At 62.1% G+C, this 21,610-nt stretch overlaps 1 long non-coding RNA gene across 1 annotated transcript in view; it reads left to right on the top strand.

The window, feature by feature from the left end:
• The first annotated feature begins 10,390 nt into the window (after nucleotides 1-10,390).
• LOC138063491 (uncharacterized) overlaps nucleotides 10,391-21,610 on the top strand; it is a 224,207-nt gene continuing 212,987 nt past the window's right edge. Inside the window, exons 1-3 of the long non-coding RNA XR_011137069.1 lie at nucleotides 10,391-10,457; nucleotides 11,216-11,269; nucleotides 11,991-12,092. This is a non-coding gene — a long non-coding RNA (uncharacterized lncRNA). The remainder of the gene's footprint in view (nucleotides 10,458-11,215; nucleotides 11,270-11,990; nucleotides 12,093-21,610) is intronic.

Genomic DNA, 21,610 nt, shown 5'->3' with positions numbered 1-21,610 from the left:
CTTTATTGTTCTCCCCTGTAACGAGTAAGAAAGATTGCTTTTATTCTAAAAAAAATATCTAATTTTTAATACAGTCATCCCAGACAAATTTCTGCTTGAGTTCACATGAGGTTAGCTGTTTTGCTTTTGTAAAACACAGGTAACATGTTGTAAGTTTTACAACAATTTTTTAGACAACGGGCAGACATCTTTTTCCAATTCTAACCATGCTGGCTGAATAGGCCAACATCCTCCTACTTATATTAGTAGAGGGCTTAATTTATACACTGCGTAACGTGCTTCTGCCTGAATCAGTCCAGTCTGCTCCTCAGCTCTTTGACCTAAGCTAAGTCTGTTTGAAGCCCATTTGGGAGCCCTCCCTTGACCCTGGTTGCCAGCAGAACTCCCAAGGGCAATAATCTCTCCAGCACAGAGATGGCAACAGATTCCTGGGGGGATGATACTGCCTGAACCTGGTGGAGCTCTGGGCAGAGCGAACCGCTGTCTGCAACCCCCTTTTCTTCACAGAGCGCAGCTGCGGTTTCTGTTTTGATTGAGCAGCTCATGCAAACGTTCACCGTTAGGGCACGGCAGAGCTGTTACTGTGTGGCATGTTTTCCGGCTGGACTTTGTCGTTTCGCAGGAGCTTGATCATGGAGATCCTCAAGCAGTCGAGCGTGCGTTCAGCGTGTTGAGACGGTATCAGCGCTGACTCCCTCCCTGAAGTCTGGGCTCCCCGAATCATCAGTTCCAGCGAGTCTGAAGTTAATCAGCGCTGCGTTTCATCGTTTGGCTGTGAGAGGCAGAAGGAAGTGAAGAGGCCTCAGGACTTGGCCAGCAGGAGCTGGGGAAAAGGCTCGCTGAAGGCCAAGGCCGGCTGAGGTGGCCGGGGCGGCGGGTCGGAGCTCCCTGCTGGGCCGGGTCAGGGGAGGCTCCGGGAGGGTCCGGCTCTGCGCAGGGTCTCTGGGGAGCGGTGCGGCCCGGGCTGAGGGCGAGGGCCGGGCCGAGGGCCGGGGCGAGCGGGAAGGGGGCCAGCTGCGGGGCGGCTCCGCGGCCGGGCAGGGCCGGGCCGGGGTCGGGCTGCGGCCGGGGCCGGGCTCCAGGGCGGCGGCGCCAGGCCGGGCCGGGCCTGACAGCAGCGCTCCGCCTGCGCCCCGCCTGCCCCGCCCTCTGCGCTGGCGGGCCAATCAGCTGGCGAGGGCAGGCCGCGGGCCAACGGCAGGGCCGGGGTGAGCCGTGAGCGACACGCAGGCCGCCCAATGGCCGCCGCGCCTGGCCGTGGCGCAGCCCGTCTGCCCGCCCCCCCGCCGGGCCTCGGCCCCGGCCCGGGAGTTTGGTGCTGCCGCGGGCGAAGTCCTGGCTCTGCAGCTGCCCGGCCCGAAGGTCTCGGCCGCGGGGAGGGAGGCGTCGCGGGGCCGTGCTGGTGCCCCGCCGAGGCAGCTGCCGGGCGGGAGCTCTGGGCGCGAAGGCCGGAGGCTTTGGGGCAGCGCCGGCTCCGGCGTGCTCGGGGCTGGGGCTCGCCCAGAGGGATCGTCTCTCGGTGCCGAGCCCCGAGGAGCGGTTTGTCCTGGACGTGCAGGTCCAGCCCCACCGCGGTGTCCGCGGGGCACCCGCGGGGGGATGGCTGTGGTGGTGGTGGGTGTCAAGGCGGTTGGTGTGGTGGGTCACAAGGATGGCTGAAGGGCTGGAGCGTCTCCCGTCGGAGAGAGGCTGAGGGAGCCGGGAGTGTTTCGCCTGGAAACCAGAGTGGTGGTGGGATGTTTTCCGGGTGTCCAAACAGGTGATATAGGGAGGGTGTGAGGGGGACGGAGACCGTGGTTCGGAGTGGTTGTCAGTGGTGTGGAGTGAGAGGAGGAGAGGGAATGGGCACCAAGTGGCCAAGCAGGAAATTCCACCTTGTTCACTGTGAGGGTGGTCAGAGAGTGGAGCAGGTTCCCCGAGTGTCTGTGGGGTCTCGACTGTGTGAGATACTGCAAACCGTCCTGGCCTGGTCCTGGGCAACCTGCTGTAGGTGCCCCTGGTTGAGCAGGGGGTGGGAGAAGGGGATCTCCAGAGGTCCCTGCCAACATCATCTATTCTGTCACTCTGTGAAAACAACAAAACTCTTATCCAAAATAAGCATTCAAAGAAAAAAGTGAAGTAGCCGAAGAGTTGCTAGCAGTAGGTAGATTGGCTAAGTTGTTTTCAGTGCTTGTGGACGGGGGGAGGGAAAAGAAATAGGATTTTCAATTCCAAGCTCTGTTGTCTTCATATCATGCTCATTAAGAAGAAAGAGAAAAAACTCATGAGTTGGGCTTTCAGGATGGAGGCAGCTGTGATGTTGCTGCTGGGAGGTGGAAGGACTACAGGGGAGGGGCCTGGAGGCAGCAGCCCCCTCATCTGCCTCCTGCAGCAGAATTTATCCACGTGCTGGTGACCAGGACTTCCCTGGGGAAAGGCTCTCGCCCTCTCTGCTAAGTGGGAGAGCCTGGGAAAAGGAGTTTCTGAGCTGAGATGCCGAGCACTGATTGCTGGGGGCTCTCGCTTGGTCTGCTCGAAGAACTGGACACATTGGGAGGGTAGTTTTCTTTCTTTTGAGAGAACAATTTCCTCATGTGAGCAAGCAAAGACTAGTCCTAGACTAGAAGTGCTTAGGAAGGATGTCCATGAGTCTGTTTGGCACCTTCCTTAGTCCTGGCATTTCTGTTTCTGTGTGGCCAGATGCAAGGGCCCTTGCCTTTTCCTCCTTTGGACACCTCATCTGATAGTGGTGGACCTTTTTCTCTACAGGGCCATGTTGGCCAAATCCTTGGCTCCCAGCAATCAATGCACTGCCATCAGTTCCTGCCTCCAGTCCCACCTCTCTCAGTGTGCCCTTGTATGAGAGATGCTCCAGAGCCGTAGTCATCTTTATGGCCCTTTCCTGGAGTCTGTGCAGCAGGCCCATGTCTTTCTTGTACAGGAGAGCCCACATTTGGACACAGCCCTCCAGGTGCGGCCTCACCAGTGCTGAGCAGGAGGGAAGGAGCTCTTTTCTTGACCTGCTGGGAAGGCTCTTGCTTCTGCAGCCCAGGATACTGTTGGCCTCCTTTGCCATGAGGGTGTATTGCTGGCTGATGACCAACTTGTCCAATAGGACCCGCAGGTGCTTCTCTGGAAAGCTGCTCCTCAGCCGGTCAGTCCCCAGCCTGTTGTGGTGCATGGGGATATTTCTTCCCATGTGCAGGACTTGGCATTACCCTTTGCTGACCTTCATGAGGTTCCTGTCTGCCCATTTCTCAGGTTCCTCTGAGTGACGGCACAATCATGTGCTGAATCAGCCACTCCTCCCAATTTTCTGTCATCCGCCAGCTTGCCTCGGATTCCTTTGGCCCCATCATCCAGGTCATGAATGAAGATCTTAACCAAGGTTTGCTACATTGCTCCCAGGATCCTTCCTGGACTGCCTCCATTCGGCTGTGCTCCTACACAGACCCAAGAGGTACCTGAAGGCAGAATTAGTCCACGTCCTGCTCTAATGAATGATGTGACTGGGATTTTATGGCATCACCTTCCTCTGGTTTTCCCAGTCCTTGCAAAGGATGTCTGCTCTTGCCCCTCCCTCACTCCCAAACTAGACGCAAGGGCACACAACACGTGTCTTCAGGAGAGTGTTGCAAATGCACCTCAGGCTCCGAGGAAACTGTCTTGCCATCTTGGGCACATAGGAAAGAACTATCACTGCTACAAAATGCTGGAAATGTCTTGCAATGTCATAAATGTAGAGAGATGACATGGGATGAAGAAGAAAGCTAGGAATTTGTTCCACACTACCGTAGCCCCAAAGAAAGTAAACATCTCCCTGGCCACCCGCAAGGAGGTCACAGGTTGCTCCTTGCTGACAGATGTGAAGAGTGCCACTCAGCAGACTCACACCCAGTCCCCAAACGAGAGACACGGGCAGTCCCTGGAGGAGAATCAGCCAGGTCGTGAGGTAAATGTGGACCAGGCAGCAGTCGTGTATGTTATGGGTAGCGGGCTGGGGAGGGCTCTGGGGAAGGAGGTGCAAAGGCCAGAGGGGGAAATGCTGAGCTGTGGGTCTGTCCAAGTGCTGTGTGGGGCTGGTGTGTGCACATCAGCAGAGCGGCTTAGGCAAGAGCAATGCAGGCCTGAGCCCCTTGTGGCTAGTTGTAGGGGTCAGAAGGGATTGCTTGTTGGAGCACATCACAAGGCAGCTACAGGCACCGCTCCTGTGCGCAAGGCTCCTGCCTGCCCTTTTTGGGAAGGCAGGTACTGGGACGCCCGGCACAGACGCTCACTGCGAGCTCGCTGGGAAAGGTCAGCACTTTCTCTCCAGTTATGGCCAGAGGAGGAAGGCAGCTTTTCCCTGTCAGCAGGGTAGTGCGAGCACTGTGCATGCAACTGCGGAGACATTAGTTAAATGTGAAAACAGAAGCTGCCCCCCAAAGCGCTGTGTGTTCTGCTGCAGCCTGCCTGTTGCCTTGGGAGTTGCCTTCCAGGTGGAAAGTAGAGGGCAGCCGGGAGAGTAAATGCAAAGCAGGCAAAGTAAGAGCTGGTCAAGGCCACCCCTTTCTCTGTCCCTCTTAGGATCACTTGAGTGAGCTTTAATTCTGGAGGTGTTTGAGAAGGAGGCATTTTGAATAGTCCTGCAGACTTAGGAAACTCTCACCTTCAAAAACCAAGAAGCCAACTTGCCCTCTTTTCTCTCTTCTTCAGATGATTATTTAGCTTCATTTGGAAGGGTACTTATTTATATGCTCTTCTAGGACTGACTTTTGTGTGTGTTTTAACCTCCTCACAGCTTAGGCACTAGACTTATTCATTGATGATTAATAATCGCAGAGAAGTTTTAATGCCCTGTTGTCTAATAAGGCAAGAGAGAGAAAAATTTTGGAAGAGTTTCTTTAAAATGCAGCTCTTAACCGCCTGGCATCCAAACAGAAAGCAGGTGAAGATCTTCTCCAATTCCAACTTTAAATGCATTTTGAACCAAGGAGGAGCTCCCTGGGAAGCACAACCCCATGAGAAGCCTGTAACAGCCCCCCATCCCGCGTGGGGACCAGGCCAGGGCAGCATCTCCCACGGGGCGGGCTGCGACGGGGGTCGAGTGGGGCTGCGGTGCCCCCCGTCAGGGGGTCCCGGCCTCCCCCCACAGAGGCGTCCCGGGAGGATGGTGGCAGCAGGGCTGAGGTCGGGTGCCCTTGGGGAGGGGGCTCTGCCCATTTTGGAGGCTGGACAGCATGGGGAGCCCCCGTCCTGTCCCCGAGGGGAGGCGCTGGGTCCCCCTGGGCCCGTGGTTCAGCCCGGCCCCGATTCCATCCCGGTGCGGCAGTTATCGCCGTGGGAACGCGGATGCAGCGGGCTCCAGACGTGTTGCCCGGCACTGCGTGGGGCAGCAGGAGGATCTGGGCTCTCCCCGGAGCAGGCACTGCACGGGGCAGCAGGAGGATCTGGGCTCTCCCCGGAGCAGGCACTGCGTGGGGCAGCAGGAGGATCTGGGCTCTCCCCAGAGCAGGCACAGGATCCCACCGCCCCTCGGTGTGAGCCATGGGGAGGCGAGTCAGAGTGCAGAGTTGGGTGCCGCAGCCGCAGCTGGTAGGAGGCGCTGGGTGGGATGGGAGGCAGGTCAGGGCCATGGGGCTGGGGGCCGGGGTTGGTCCTCACAGTGTCCCCAGACCCCCGAGGGGGTGGTAGGCAGGGACCAAAGTGGTACCTTGGATGGTGTTGCCACGACAGCCGTCCCGTGCTGGGTCCCCACAGCTCTTCAGAGCTGACAGCCACAGACATCCCCTCCCTGTCCCCTCCCCATCCCCATCCCCATCCTGGGAGAGCTCTCGGGGAAGGGTTTTTACACTCCTGCTGGCCAGGGTCCCTGTGGCACACACACAAAGCTGATGCTCTTTCAAATCCAAACAGCCCCTTTGGGTCCAGGCAGGTGGCAAGGGTACCCTTAGGGCAGGAGCTGTCTGTATCAAAAGAGGAAGAGCTTTTCCTTCAGTCCTAAAATCCCAGAAACTGCCTGGCCTCAGGCACACAAAGCCTCTGGGTGACAACAAGGCTGACACAATGGTGAAGGGGCGGGGGGTGCAGACCACTGCCAAGAGCCCTGGCACAAGTTGCAGCCCCCAGGGCTGGGACAGCACGGGGGCTAGAGCTCCAGGCACACAGTCCCTCGCATGGCACCAGCCCCTTCGGGGGGCTGGGGGTCACGGGACAGGGTTCCCTCCCTGGTGGCTGCACACTTGGGGCTGACAGCTCCATTGCGCAAGGGGCTCTTGTCCTGCTCACCTGGATCAGTGCGTCCCCTGTCCTTGAGTAAGGCCACCGCACATGCACAGAGCAAGGCCACAGCCGAGGCATGGGGACACTCAGTTCTGCCCTGTGCCGTTTCCCAGCAGGGCATCGTGAGACGGTTTCTCACCTTCGTGGGGACCATGCTGTGGAACTTGTGGCTGTGGTGTTTTATCCAACTGAAGACGTGGGGGAGAGGCGAGCAGCAAGGCAGCCGAGAAAGAAGAAGGCTCCAGTGTACTCAACTGGGTAAGAACCTCGTGGCCAGAAGTACCCTCAGCTTCTGGCAGCGGAGGCAATGGGGAAGGTGCCCTCCAGGTTCCTGACACAGGGTCTGGGGTCAGACTGTGGCATGGCCCTTGGGGACACGGGCCTGTTCCATTGTATCGAACATGGCCCTGCTCCTCCCACAAGGACAGACCCTTGTGGGGAAAGCCAGGTGTGGCAGCTGGGAGCCATGGCAGCCTCATCACATAGCACCCTGGTGTGTCTTGCAGGAGCCACATCCGACCGCCGTGTGCAGCCCCTCATCAACAGACCAAGAGCTGCTCTCTCCTACAAGAAAGGGACAGGCTCCTTCACGGCACAAGTCATCTCCGCCTTGGTGAGTGCCGGCCTCGTGTGGGCTCTGGTGCCCCACCAGTGTCGTGTCACTGATGCCAGCTCACTTGGTTTCCCACAGACCTGGGCTCCTGCCTCTGCTCAGAGGCGAAAACGGACACAGGCTTTTGGCATGCTGTGGCGAAGACCGCCAGATACCCGTGTTCCCTGTGAGGTAGGGGAAAAGGCTGTTTTGTGCCCTTGTTCCTCCATCTTGGGGCCTTGGTGCCATCTGTGCCTCAGTTTCCCCATCCTGGATCTAGCACTGGCCCACTGGGCAGCCTGTGGGCTAAGTCAGAGGAGAGGCAAGCTGTAGGCTCTGCAAGCAGCAGGGTTTGAGAGAAAGGTGCTGGTCGAAGGCCAGGCGAGAGTGGGGCTCCTTGGGGTGTCTCCAGGGAGTTCATCTTGGGGCAGTGGTGGTATCGGAGAGGAGGGGGACAATGCAGTGTAACAGTCTGAGAAGAGCGTGGGCAAAGGGGCTCTCTCTGGAGCCGTCATGGGCAGGAAAGAGCAGGCTCTGCCCAGGCATGTGTGGGATGAGGACTGTACTGCTGAAGGCCCGTTGGAGCAGGACAGGGACCAGGAGGAGATGGGGAGCAGGCTGAAGATTGTGAGGAGGCTGGAGAGTGGGATGAGGTGCTGAGGGCAGCCTGACAGCAGCAGTTAGGGACAATCTCCCCCCTCTGGTGCAGCAGGGGAGGCTGGAGTAAGGGCAGCCCCCTGGGGCAGGACAGGCTGCTTGTCCGTGGAGTCAGGGGAGGAGAGCCCAGGCATGCACAGCGTGATGTGGGGTATAAGTACAAAACTAGGAGCTCAGGAAATATGTGTCTCTTCCTAAAAAGTCCTGAATCGTCCCTCACAAAGGAACCTTTTGGGTGGGTGGCTCAACACCATTGCATTGAAAGTGGAAATAAGGTGGGTGCTTTCACTGGAAGGGAAAAGGGGGCCCAGGAAGCTGCTGCCTGTGTCTGTGGGAAGGCCTGGGGCTGCCGTGGGGCAGCATGCAGAGCACCGAGGCCCCTTGTGAGAAGCTGTGTGGGATGAGAGGGCTGCCATGGGGCAGCATGTGGAGTGAGAGCTGTGTGGTGCCGCCTGGGGAATGAGAGGGTTGTGGGCGTTGCCAGGGCTGCCATGCTGTCCCCTTAGGGCAGCATGTCCTGCAACCCCCGCATGTGGGGCCCTGCTTGGAGGGAGCCCTATCCCTCTGCCTCCCCACTTCCCCCTTTGCTCAGGGTGGGGAACCGTGTGTCATTGCAGTCCCTGACAGCGAGCAGCGAGACGCCGAAGCCCAGGAGGACAACAGGCCGATGGGGAAACCTGGGGGGTACCATGGTGTTGAGCACCAAAGCGCTGCCTCATCCCGTCTGTGTAAGAGGAGCACTCTGGGGCCAGGCTCAGTGGCAGCATGTGCCACTGTGCTGAGGAAGGGCTGTGGGAGTAGTGAAATGGGAGGGTTTGGGGGCCGAGGAGAGCCCTGAGGGGAGAGTGTGGGTACCTAGCTGCACGGGGCGGGAGGCCCAGTGCTGGGCGCTGCAGAAAATGGGAGAAAGTGGTGAGTGTCTGCCCACTTGTGGAACTAAAGGGAGGGTTAAGTCAGGCTGTTCTGTGTGGAGCAAAGGAGTGGGCTCAATCAGGGTGCTTGAGGGTGAAGCCTGGCCAGTGCTTTGGGGCAGTGAGCAGGTGTATTTCCAGCCTTCCCCATGTGCTGAGAGCATAATTCTCTTGCTCCTGTGAAAGTGCCACAGAAGGCTACTTCTGACTGACTGACCTGACAGTTTCTCCTTTTGCAGAGTGTGGAGCCATGCAGGCTGTGGCTCCCAGTCCACCAAGCCAGCGTGAAGAACGTAAGCGCTGCTCACAGCTTCCCGAGTGCTCAGCTCGGGCCTGCTCTCCTGCCAGGCAGAGACTGTCCAGAGCTTGTCTCTGCAGAGACGGTGGCCCTGGGGGACACGTGTGGGGCACCGAGCTGTTGCTGCTTGAAGCGACATTGTGTCTACGTAAGAGGAGCGGGCTAGGGGAACAAGGCATCAGGACAGCTGGTTCCCCGCTGCAAAGGAGGAAGAGTTTGGGGAGTGGAGGGGAGGGAGCCACTGGGGGTGGGGGGGGGGTGATGGACGTGTGAGCCTCAGCCATGTGGGGTGGGAGGAATGGTAGTGGGTGTTGGTGGAAGACGGGGGGTTACTGATAGGTCTGGACGCAATCCTAGAGCAAAGGTTTTCGGGATGGTTCTCGCCCCTGCTGCTTTGGTTGGTGAGCAGGTTTTGTGCAGCCTTCCCCATGGGCAGAGGTCAATAGGTAATAGAAAGGCAGGGTTTCACTCCCTTCTCGCCTGCTGGCAAGCAGCCCACTGGCACGCCAGGGATGAATGTGCCCAGGCAAGTCTTTCAGAAATCCAGGGTCAGGGGAGGTTTCCCCAGAGGTGGGTGGGAAGGGGGATGTTATGTGCAGGGTGTTGGTCCCGTGCCTCGTTCGTGTGCAGTGCAGGGGTAGGTAAAAGCCTTTATTTTGATGGGGCCTGCCAGAGAGACTCAAGGAAGACGAGGGACATGACCACGTGCCCCAGACCAGCAGCTTTGCCGAGTCGAGCCAGGATCCCACAGCCGACTGCAGAGTGGACAAGGAGCCCTGAGCCAAAGGCCTGCTCGCCCGAGCCGATCGTCGTTGACGACGCACGAGGGACAGGCGATGCTTGGGACACCATTTGGTGCTGGACCCAGGACATGAGCCAGAGCCTGGAGAAGCCTTCAGCCTCGCTTCAGGTGAAGGGGTTCGCCTGTCTGGATGGGACAAGTGACGGGCAGCAGTGTGTGGAAGGGATTGGGACATAGAGGAAAGGCCAGGCTCCAGCAGCCCGAAGCAGGAGGGCTGGGAGGTGAGAGCGGGGCTGCCTTGAGCGCAGCACCACCGATGGCCCCTTTGTCCCTGGAAGCACTTGATGGCCAGGAGGGGTGTTGCCTGGAGGAGTAGGGGCGGGGGGCTGCTAAGGGCACTGGGGCGGGTTGTTGTGCGGTGGGCAAGCAGGCGGTGCTGGAAGTGTTGGTGGGTGGCAGACAGCAGGAGGAGGGAGCGGCAGTGTCGGCGGGGGCATGGGTGCCATGGTGGGAGGAGGGAGGCGGGAGCCAGGCTGGTTGTGTGGGTGTGTGGGGAGAGGAGGGCGAGTGGGTTGCGGGGAGGTGGGCCCGATGGGTGGGCCGGGGTGGCGGTGATGGTGCCAGGAACAGTTTACTGGCACCTGCGAGGGCGCTCGGCACCGCAGGGAAGACACTTGCATGCGGTGGGAAGGTGCAGGGCAAAAGCTGCCAAGTTGGTGTGGAGGGAAGGGAAGAGAGAGAGGCTGTAGTTGGCGTGGGAGCAGAGAGGTGGGCTGGCTGTGGTGCGTGCTCCCTTGTGGGCCCTTGCGAAGGGAGTGAGGCGAGGTGGGAGGCTGCTGTGCAGAGGGGCGCTGTTGCTGCTTGGCAGCATGTTGGCCAGGAGTAGGGCTGGCGTGCTGCGTTGGGCTGCAAATGCCTCCATTCCTTTGTCAGGCTGTGGAGAGGGCCAGCAGGGCCGCCTCGGAGCCCGGGAGAGAGCTGGAGGCGGCGAGCAGCAGCGGCGGCATGGGTGCTCAGGTATGAGCTAAGGAGGGAGCTGAGGCGCGAGAGGTTGTGAGGAAGGGCTTTGTTGGGGCTCTGTTGGTGGGCAGAGGCGGTGGTCTGCTGGGGGAGGGCGGTGTGAGGTTGAGCTGCTGCCCCCCAAAATGCTCCTGAGCAGAGCAGCCATGGTGCGAGTAGAGCAGCCATGGTGCGGGCAGAGAAGGAGACCATCTTTGCTTCTCTCCGGGCCCCACCAACCTTACCCACCCTTCCTGCGCTTGGCCACTGGCTCCCCGAGACGGCAGCTTGGCCACAGGCTTGGGGCAGGCGTGTGGTGCATGCAGGCCTTCCTGAAAGGAGCAGCTGCCTTTGCAGCTGGGGCCTGGACGCGCAGCTGGGGCCCCCGTTAGGCACTCTGGGGAAAGGTGGCGCAAAGGCCGTGCGCCAGCGTGGTCTTCAGCCCCACGTGCTGCCAGGCAGCTGCCCTGTGATGCAGGGAGCCCCTCAGGCAAGGCGTCTGTTGTGCTCGCAAGGCTTTGCGGGAGGGCTACTTGGGAGCAGGCAGGTGGCAGAGGCCCGAGGCGAGGGCCTAGCAGGGAGGTGGGTGGGAGCCCTTTGTGGTGGGAGTCAGGGCAAAGGAGTCGGGGCTCTTGGGCTCTTGGCTTGTGACTCTTGCCTGAAGGATTTGAGTGCCTTGAGGCATGTTGTGCGCGGGAGCTGCCTGGCAATGTGCCCCCAAAGGGCCAAAGGAGGCTCCTTCTGAGTGCCTGTGCCACCAATTTCTTCTCTTGTAGAGCCTGGAAAGCGTCCCACCTCCGGTCGCGGTCTCCGCACCCAGCAGCAAGGATGTAAGTGCCATTCCTAACCGCCACATGCTCACCTGGGTGCTGCTCTGTGTGCACACGGAGCTTGTGCAGGTTGTGGCCATGGATTCCTCGGTGCAGGATTTCTAGGCCCACAGAAAAAAGAGGCCGGCCTGTGGAAAAGAGGGCAAAAACTGCAGGCTGTGGGCCCCTGGTGTGCGTGTGAGAGGGCGGGCAAGAGGCAATGGTAGAGGCAGCGGTGGGCGAGTGCTGCATGGGTGTGGGGAAGGGCTGTGTTTGGGGGTGATGTGGCAAGGCCGTTGGTGATGTGGGGACTCAGCCGTTTGGAGGGTGAAGCTGGAAGAGTGGAGGTGGGAGTAGGGCCGTGTTGTGGTGGGTGGTGGCAAGTGGGCGAGGAGGAGTTGGTGGTGGGCGGGTGGGAGTGTTGGAGCGGGTAGGGGAAGAGGAGGTTTGCTGTCAGGTGGTGGCAAAGGGTGTGTGTGTGGGGAGAGGTGGGCATGGTGGTGAGCGTAGGAGGGCGGCTGTGTTGGGTGGCCATGGTGGGACCCGTTGGCAGGAGGAGCATGAGGCGTAGGCAGGTAGGGAGGGTCCACGCATGCAGGCTGATCAGCAAGTGCCCGTCCTGAGCGTCCATCCGCTGTGCGGGGGTGGTCGAGTGGCGGCAGTGGTGCTGGGGAGGCAGGAGCACCTTCCGCTCCCTCTGCGGGTGATGCTCTATGACAATCTGTGCTTGCTGGCTCTGCAGGTGGCCGCCAGAGCAGCTTCGATCATGGCCAGAGAGAAACCACGGAGGGTGCTGAGGGCACAGCGGCAGGGAAGGCCTCCTGCCGCGGAGCCACCAGAGCTGGTGAGGGCAGTGTGGTGGCAGCTGTGTGCCAGTGCTGTGTCAGGAAATGGCCCGGGGGCCCCTTTGGTGGTGGCTCTGAAGGAGAGGTGGCCAAGGCAGGCCCAGTGGGTGCCCCCACAGCAGCAGGCTGCTGGGGCTTGGGGCTAGTGTCCAAAGTGGTATTGTGAAGCACATGTAGGGGTTTTGGAGGCACAAAAGGCTCTGCGGTGGCCACAGCACCTTGGCGGCTGGCCCCGTGGCAGTGGGAGGGTCGGGGCAAGGATGGGGCAGAGGCTGTTGGGAGTTTGCCAGCAAGGCTGGTGTGCAATGCTGGTGGTGGTGGTGCGGGAGGTCTTTGAGGAAGGAGCTTCTGAGCACGCGTAGGGCAAATGTGGGCTGAGATGGCCTCAAGACCTAATAGTGCATTTCTGGAGGGAAGAGGCTGGGAGGTGAGAGTGGGGCTGCCTTGAGCGCAGCACCGCCGATGGCCCCTTTGGCCCTGGGTGCGCTTGATGGCCAGGAGGGGTGTTGCCTGGAGGGGTAGGGGCGGGGGGCTGCTAAGGGCACTGGGGCACGTTGGTGTGCAGTGGGCAAGCGGGCGGTGCTGGAAGTGGTGGTGGGTGGCAGGCAGCAGGAGGAGGGAGCGGCAGTGTCGGCGGGGGCATGGGTGCCATGGTGGGAGGAGGGAGGCGGGAGCCAGGCTGGTTGTGTGGGTGTGTGGGGAGAGGAGGGCGAGTGGGTTGCGGGGAGGTGGGCCCGATGGGTGGGCCAGGGGTGGCAGTGACGGTGCCAGGAACAGTTTACTGGCACCTGCGAGGGCGCTCGGCACCGCGGGGAAGACACTGCTTGTGGTGGGAAGGTGCAGGGCAAAAGCTGCCAAGTTGGTGTGGAGCGAAGGGAAGAGAGAGAGGCTGTAGTTGGCGTGGGAGCAGAGGGGTGGGCTGGCTGTGGTGCGGGCTCCCTTGTGGGCCCTTGCGAAGGGAGCGAGGTGAGGTGGGAGGCTGCTGAGCAGAGGGGCGCTGTTGCTGCTTGGCACCACGTTGGCCAGGAGTAGGGCTGGCGTGCTGCGTTGGGCTGCAAAGGCCTCCTTTGCTTTGTCAGGCTGTGGAGAGGGCCAGCACGGCCGCCTCGGAGCCTGGGAGACAGCTGGAGGCGGCGAGCAGCAGCGGCGGCATGGGTGCTCAGGTATGAGCTAAGGAGCGATCTGAGGCGCGAGAGGTTGTGAGGAAGGGCTTTGTTGGGGCTCTGTTGGTGGGCAGAGGTGGTGGTCTGCTGGGGGAGGACGGTGTGAAGTTGAGCTGCTGCCCCCGAAAATGCTCCTGAGCCCAGCAGCCCTGGCGTGGGCAGAGAAGGAGACCATCTTTGCTTCTCTCCCGGCTCCACCAAGCAGGCCCATGATTACCCCGCTTGCCCACTGGCTCCCCGAGACGGCAGCTTGGCCGCAGGCTTGGGGCAGGCGTGTGGTGCATGCAGGCCTTCCTGAAAGGAGCAGCTGCCTTTGCAGCTGGGGCCTGGCCGTGCAGCTGGGGCCCCCATTAGGCACTCTGGGGAAAGGTGGTGCCAAGGCTGTGCGCCAGTGTGGTCTTCAGCCCCACGTGCCAGGCAGCTGCCCTGTGATGCAGGGAGCCTCCCAGCCAAGGCATCTGTTGTCCTTGTAAGGCTTTGCGGGGGGCTACTTGGGAGCAGGCAGGTGGCAGAGGCCCGAGGCGAGGGCCAAGCAGGGCAGTGGGTGGGAGCCCTTTGTGGTGGGAGTCAGGGCAAAGGAGTCAGGGCTCTCGGGCTCTTGGCTTGTGACTCTTGCCTGAAGGATTTGGGTGCCTTGAGGCCTGTTGTGCATGGGAGCTGCGTGCCAATGTCGCCCAAAGGGCCGCAGAAGGCTCCTTCTGAGTGCCTGTGCCGCCAATTTCTTCTCTTGTAGAGCCTGGAAACTGTGCCACCACCGGTCCCAGTCTCCGCACCCAGCAGCAAGGACGTAAGTGCCACTCCTAAGCCCCATATGCTCACCCGGGTGCTGCTGTCTTTGCACACGGAGCTTGTCCAGGGTGTGCCCATGGGTTGCTCGGTGCAGGATTTCTAGGCCCACAGAAAAAAGAGGCCGGCCTGTGGAAAAGAGGGTGAAAAGTGCAGGCTGTGGGCCCCTGGTGTGCGTGTGAGAGGGCGGGCAGGAGGCAAGAGTAGAGATGGCAGTGGGCGAGTGCTGCATGGGCATGGGGAAGGGCTGTGTTTGGGGGTGAAGTGGCGAGGCCATTGGTGATGCGCGGTGTGAGGTGTTTGGAGGGTGAGGCTGGGAGGGTGGAGGTGGGAGTAGGGTCGTGTTGTGGTGGGTGGCGGCAAGTGGGCGAGGAGGAGTTGGTGGTAGGCGGGTGGGAGTGTTGGAGCGGGTAGGGGAAGAGGAGGTTTGCTGTCAGGTGGTGGCAAAGGGTGTGTGTGTGGGGAGAGGTGGGCATGGTGGTGAGCATAGGAGGGCGGCTGTGTTGGGTGGCCGTGGTGGGACCCGTTGGCAGGAGGAGCATGAGGTGTAGGCAGGTAGGGAGGGTCCACGCATGCAGCCTGATCAGGAAGTGCCCATGGCGAAGGTGCGTCCGCTGTGCGGGGTTGGTCGTGTGGCGGCGGTGGTGCTGAGGATGCAGGAGCATGTTGCCCTCGCTCTGCTGGTGATGCTCGGTGACAATGTGTCCTTGGTGGCTTTGCAGGCGGCGCTCAAGGAAGCTGGGAGCCTTGCAAGGGAGAAACCCCGGAGGCTGCTGAGAAAGCAGCGCCTGGGAAGGCCTTGTGCTGTGGAGCCACCAGAGCTGGTGAGGGCTGGGGCCAGGGCGGCAGAGTGTGGTGGCAGCTGTGTGCCCCTGCTGTGGCAGGAGGTGGGAGCAGGGCCCCTCTCCTGTTGGATCGAAAGGAGAGGTGCAGAAGGCGGGCCCAGAGGGTGCCAGCACATTGGCAGCGTGCTGGGGCTCGGAGCTAGTGTGTGCAGGGAGCTGTAGAAGGCCGTGTGGGGGTGCTGGAGGCCCAGAAGGCTGAGCGGTGGCCACAGCACCTTGATGGCCTGTGCCGGGGCAGTGGGAGGGGCCGGGCCAGGCAAGGATGGGGCAGTGGTTGTAGGAGTTTTCCAGGAAGGCTGGTGTGCAGTGCTAGTGGTGGGGGTGCGGGAGGTGTTTGAGGAAGGAGCCTGTGAGCATGCGTAGGGTAAATGTGGGCGGAGACGGCCTCAAGACGTTGCTAGTGGAGTTGTGGAGGGAAGAGGCTGGGAGGTGAGAGCGGGGCTGCCTTGATTGCAGCACCGCCAACAGCCCCTTTGGCCCTGGGTGCGCTTGATGGCCAGGAGGGGTGTCTCATGGAGGACTAGGCCGGGGGGCTGCTAAGGGCACTGGGGCGGGTTGTTGTGCGGTGGGCAAGCAGGCGGTGCTGGAAGTGGTGGTGGGTGGCAGGCAGCAGGAGGAGGGAGCGGCAGTGTCGGCGGGGGCATGGGTGCCATGGTGGGAGGAGGGAGGCGGGAGCGAGGCTGGTGTATGGGTGTGTGGGGAAAGGAGGGCGAGTGGGTTGCGGGGAGGTGGGCCCGATGGGTGGGCCAGGGGCGGCAGTGGCGGTGGCAGCGCCAGGTGCCTGGCACCTGCGAGGGCGCTCGGCACCGCGGGGAAGACACTGCTTGTGGTGGGAAGGTGCAGGGCAAAAGCTGCCAAGTTGGTGTGGAGCGAAGGGAAGAGAGAGAGGCTGTAGTTGGCGTGGGAGCAGAGGGGTGGGCTGGCTGTGGTGCGGGCTCCCTTGTGGGCCCTTGCGAAGGGAGCGAGGTGAGGTGGGAGGCTGCTGAGCGGAGGGGCGCTGTTGCTGCTTGGCACCACGTTGGCCAGGAGTAGGGCTGGCATGCTGCGTTGGGCTGCAAAGGCCTCCTTTGCTTTGTCAGGCTGTGGAGAGGGCCAGCACGGCCGCCTCGGAGCCCGGGAGACAGCAGGAGGCGGCGAGCAGCAGCGGCGGCATGGGTGCTCAGGTATGAGCTAAGGAGCGATCTGAGGCGCGAGAGGTTGTGAGGAAGGGCTTTGTTGGGGCTCTGTTGGTGGGCAGAGGTGGTGGTCTGCTGGGGGAGGGCGGTGTGAAGTTGAGCTGCTGCCCCCGAAAATGCTCCTGAGCAGAGCAGCCCTGGCGTGGGCAGAGAAGGAGCCCATGTTTGCTTCTCTCCCGGCTCCACCAAGCAGACCCATGATTCCCCCGCTTGCCCACTGGCTCCCCGAGACGGCAGCTTGGCCGTAGGCTTGGGGCAGGCGCGTGGTGCATGGAGGCCTTCCCGCAAAGGAGCAGCTGCCTTTGCAGCTGGGGCCTGGCCGTGCAGCTGGGGCCCCCATTAGGCACTCTGGGGAAAGGTGGTGCCAAGGCTGTGCGCCAGTGTGGTCTTCAGCCCCACGTGCCAGGCAGCTGCCCTGTGATGCAGGGAGCCTCCCAGCCAAGGCATCTGTTGTCCTTGTAAGGCTTTGCGGGGGGCTACTTGGGAGCAGGCAGGTGGCAGAGGCCCGAGGCGAGGGCCAAGCAGGGCAGTGGGTGGGAGCCCTTTGTGGTGGGAGTCAGGGCAAAGGAGTCGGGGCTCTCGGGCTCTTGGCTTGTGACTCTTGCCTGAAGGATTTGGGTGCCTCAAGGCCTGTTGTGCATGGGAGCTGCGTGCCAATGTCACCCAAAGGGCCGCAGAAGGCTCCTTCTGAGTGCCTGTGCCGCCAATTTCTTCTCTTGTAGAGCCTGGAAACTGTGCCACCACCGGTCCCAGTCTCCGCACCCAGCAGCAAGGACGTAAGTGCCACTCCTAAGCCCCATATGCTCACCCGGGTGCTGCTGTCTTTGCACACGGAGCTTGTCCAGGGTGTGCCCATGGGTTGCTCGGTGCAGGATTTCTAGGCCCACAGAAAAAAGAGGCCGGCCTGTGGAAAAGAGGGTGAAAAGTGCAGGCTGTGGGCCCCTGGTGTGCGTGTGAGAGGGCGGGCAGGAGGCAAGAGTAGAGATGGCAGTGGGCGAGTGCTGCATGGGCATGGGGAAGGGCTGTGTTTGGGGGTGAAGTGGTGAGGCTGTTGGTGCTGTGGGGACTCAGCCGTTTGGAGGGTGAGGCTGGGAGGGTGGAGGTGGGAGTAGGGTCGTGTTGTGGTGGGTGGCGGCAAGTGGGCGAGGAGGAGTTGGTGGTGGGCGGGTGGGAGTGTTGGAGCGGGTAGGGGAAGAGGAGGTTTGCTGTCAGGTGGTGGCAAAGGGTATGTGTGTGGGGAGAGGTGGGCATGGTGGTGAGCGTAGGAGGGCGGCTGTGTTGGGTGGCCGTGGTGGGACCCGTTGGCAGGAGGAGCATGAGGCGTAGGCAGGTAGGGAGGGGCCACGCATGCAGGCTGAGCAGCAAGTGCCCGTCCCGAGCGTCCATCCGCTGTGCGGGGCTGGTCGTGTGGCGGCGGTGGTGCTGGGGATGCAGGAGCACGTTGCTGTCGCTCTGCTGGTGATGCTCCATGACAATGTGTCCTTGGTGGCTTTGCAGGAGAAGCAAGCTGCGTGCATGGTGAGGGAGAAGGCGCGGCGAGTCCTGAGAAAGCAGCGCCTGGGAAGGCCTTCCGCGACCCCGGAGCCACGAGAGCTGGTGAGGGCTGGGGCCAGGGCGGCAGAGTGTGGTGGCAGCTGTGTGCCACTACTGTGGCAGGAAGTGGGAGCAGGGCCCCTCTCCTGTTGGATCGGAAGGAGAGGTGCAGAAGGCGGGCCCAGTGGGTGCTCCCAGCCCACCAGTGTGCTGGGGCTCGGAGCTAGTGTGTGCAGGGAGCTGTAAAAGGCTGTGTGGGGGTGCTGGAGGCCCAGAAGGCTGTGCGGTGGCCACAGCACCTTGAGGGCTGTGCTGCGGTAGTCGGAGGGGCTGGGAGAGGCAAGGCTGGGGCAGCGGCTGTAGGAGTTTGCCAGGTGGGGCAAGTGGTGGTGGTGGGGGTGCGGGAGGTCTTTGAGAGAGGAGCCTTTGAGCAGGCGTAGGGCAAATGTGGGCTGAGGTGTTGCTAGTGGAGTTGTGGAGGGAAGAGGCTGGGAGGTGAGAGCGGGGCTGCCTTGAGCGCAGCACCATCAAGCCCCTCTTTGTCCCTGGAAGCGCTTGATGGCCAGGAGGGGTGTTGCCTGGAGGAGTAGGGGCGGGGGGCTGCTAAGGGCACTGGGGCACGTTGGTGTGTGGTGGGCAAGCGGGCGGTGCTGGAAGTGGTGGTGGATGGCAGGCAGCAGGAGGAGGGAGCGGCAGTGTCGGCGGGGGCATGGGTGCCATGGTGGGAGGAGGCAGGCGGGAGCGAGGCTGGTGTGTGGGTGTGTGGGGAAAGGAGGGCGAGTGGGTTGCGGGGAGGTGGGCCCGATGGGTGGGCCAGGGGCGGCAGTGGCGGTGGCAGCGCCAGGTGCCTGGCACCTGCGAGAGTGCTCGGCACCGCGGGGAAGACACTTGCATGCGGTGGGAGGGTGCAGGGCAAAAGCTGCCAAGTTGGTGTGGAGCGAAGGGAAGAGAGAGAGGCTGTAGTTGGCGTGGGAGCAGAGGGGTGGGCTGGCTGTGGTGCGGGCTCCCTTGTGGGCCCTTGCGAAGGGAGCGAGGTGAGGTGGGAGGCTGCTGAGCAGAGGGGCGCTGTTGCTGCTTGGCACCACGTTGGCCAGGAGTAGGGCTGGCGTGCTGCGTTGGGCTGCAAAGGCCTCCTTTGCTTTGTCAGGCTGTGGAGAGGGCCAGCACGGCCGCCTCGGAGCCTGGGAGACAGCTGGAGGCGGCGAGCAGCAGCGGCGGCATGGGTGCTCAGGTATGAGCTAAGGAGCGATCTGAGGCGCGAGAGGTTGTGAGGAAGGGCTTTGTTGGGGCTCTGTTGGTGGGCAGAGGTGGTGGTCTGCTGGGGGAGGACGGTGTGAAGTTGAGCTGCTGGCCCTGAAAATGCTCCTGAGCCCAGCAGCCCTGGCGTGGGCAGAGAAGGAGACCATCTTTGCTTCTCTCCCGGCTCCACCAAGCAGGCCCATGATTACCCCGCTTGCCCACTGGCTCCCCGAGACGGCAGCTTGGCCGCAGGCTTGGGGCAGGCGTGTGGTGCATGCAGGCCTTCCTGAAAGGAGCAGCTGCCTTTGCAGCTGGGGCCTGGCCGTGCAGCTGGGGCCCCCATTAGGCACTCTGGGGAAAGGTGGTGCCAAGGCTGTGCGCCAGTGTGGTCTTCAGCCCCACGTGCCAGGCAGCTGCCCTGTGATGCAGGGAGCCTCCCAGCCAAGGCATCTGTTGTCCTTGTAAGGCTTTGCGGGGGGCTACTTGGGAGCAGGCAGGTGGCAGAGGCCCGAGGCGAGGGCCAAGCAGGGCAGTGGGTGGGAGCCCTTTGTGGTGGGAGTCAGGGCAAAGGAGTCGGGGCTCTCGGGCTCTTGGCTTGTGACTCTTGCCTGAAGGATTTGGGTGCCTTGAGGCCTGTTGTGCATGGGAGCTGCGTGCCAATGTCGCCCAAAGGGCCGCAGAAGGCTCCTTCTGAGTGCCTGTGCCGCCAATTTCTTCTCTTGTAGAGCCTGGAAACTGTGCCACCACCGGTCCCAGTCTCCGCACCCAGCAGCAAGGACGTAAGTGCCACTCCTAAGCCCCATATGCTCACCCGGGTGCTGCTGTCTTTGCACACGGAGCTTGTCCAGGGTGTGCCCATGGGTTGCTCGGTGCAGGATTTCTAGGCCCACAGAAAAAAGAGGCCGGCCTGTGGAAAAGAGGGTGAAAAGTGCAGGCTGTGGGCCCCTGGTGTGCGTGTGAGAGGGCGGGCAGGAGGCAAGAGTAGAGATGGCAGTGGGCGAGTGCTGCATGGGCATGGGGAAGGGCTGTGTTTGGGGGTGAAGTGGTGAGGCTGTTGGTGCTGTGGGGACTCAGCCGTTTGGAGGGTGAGGCTGGGAGGGTGGAGGTGGGAGTAGGGTCGTGTTGTGGTGGGTGGCGGCAAGTGGGCGAGGAGGAGTTGGTGGTGGGCGGCTGGGAGTGTTGGAGCGGGTAGGGGAAGAGGAGGTTTGCTGTCAGGTGGTGGCAAAGGGTATGTGTGTGGGGAGAGGTGGGCATGGTGGTGAGCGTAGGAGGGCGGCTGTGTTGGGTGGCCGTGGTGGGACCCGTTGGCAGGAGGAGCATGAGGCGTAGGCAGGTAGGGAGGGGCCACGCATGCAGGCTGAGCAGCAAGTGCCCGTCCCGAGCGTCCATCCGCTGTGCGGGGCTGGTCGTGTGGCGGCGGTGGTGCTGGGGATGCAGGAGCACGTTGCTGTCGCTCTGCTGGTGATGCTCCATGACAATGTGTCCTTGGTGGCTTTGCAGGAGAAGCAAGCTGCGTGCATGGTGAGGGAGAAGGCGCGGCGAGTCCTGAGAAAGCAGCGCCTGGGAAGGCCTTCCGCGACCCCGGAGCCACGAGAGCTGGTGAGGGCTGGGGCCAGGGCGGCAGAGTGTGGTGGCAGCTGTGTGCCACTACTGTGGCAGGAAGTGGGAGCAGGGCCCCTCTCCTGTTGGATCGGAAGGAGAGGTGCAGAAGGCGGGCCCAGTGGGTGCTCCCAGCCCACCAGTGTGCTGGGGCTCGGAGCTAGTGTGTGCAGGGAGCTGTAAAAGGCTGTGTGGGGGTGCTGGAGGCCCAGAAGGCTGTGCGGTGGCCACAGCACCTTGAGGGCTGTGCTGCGGTAGTCGGAGGGGCTGGGAGAGGCAAGGCTGGGGCAGCGGCTGTAGGAGTTTGCCAGGTGGGGCAAGTGGTGGTGGTGGGGGTGCGGGAGGTCTTTGAGAGAGGAGCCTTTGAGCAGGCGTAGGGCAAATGTGGGCTGAGGTGTTGCTAGTGGAGTTGTGGAGGGAAGAGGCTGGGAGGTGAGAGCGGGGCTGCCTTGAGCGCAGCACCATCAAGCCCCTCTTTGTCCCTGGAAGCGCTTGATGGCCAGGAGGGGTGTTGCCTGGAGGAGTAGGGGCGGGGGGCTGCTAAGGGCACTGGGGCACGTTGGTGTGTGGTGGGCAAGCGGGCGGTGCTGGAAGTGGTGGTGGATGGCAGGCAGCAGGAGGAGGGAGCGGCAGTGTCGGCGGGGGCATGGGTGCCATGGTGGGAGGAGGCAGGCGGGAGCGAGGCTGGTGTGTGGGTGTGTGGGGAAAGGAGGGCGAGTGGGTTGCGGGGAGGTGGGCCCGATGGGTGGGCCAGGGGCGGCAGTGGCGGTGGCAGCGCCAGGTGCCTGGCACCTGCGAGAGTGCTCGGCACCGCGGGGAAGACACTTGCATGCGGTGGGAGGGTGCAGGGCAAAAGCTGCCAAGTTGGTGTGGAGCGAAGGGAAGAGAGAGAGGCTGTAGTTGGCGTGGGAGCAGAGGGGTGGGCTGGCTGTGGTGCGGGCTCCCTTGTGGGCCCTTGCGAAGGGAGCGAGGTGAGGTGGGAGGCTGCTGAGCAGAGGGGCGCTGTTGCTGCTTGGCACCACGTTGGCCAGGAGTAGGGCTGGCGTGCTGCGTTGGGCTGCAAAGGCCTCCTTTGCTTTGTCAGGCTGTGGAGAGGGCCAGCACGGCCGCCTCGGAGCCTGGGAGACAGCTGGAGGCGGCGAGCAGCAGCGGCGGCATGGGTGCTCAGGTATGAGCT

The sequence above is a fragment of the Struthio camelus genome, chromosome 32 (genome assembly GCF_040807025.1).
Source record: "Struthio camelus isolate bStrCam1 chromosome 32, bStrCam1.hap1, whole genome shotgun sequence".
NCBI lineage: Eukaryota > Metazoa > Chordata > Aves > Struthioniformes > Struthionidae > Struthio > Struthio camelus.
Note: the sequence above shows the minus strand (reverse complement) of the source record. Positions and strands in the feature narration are given on the sequence as shown.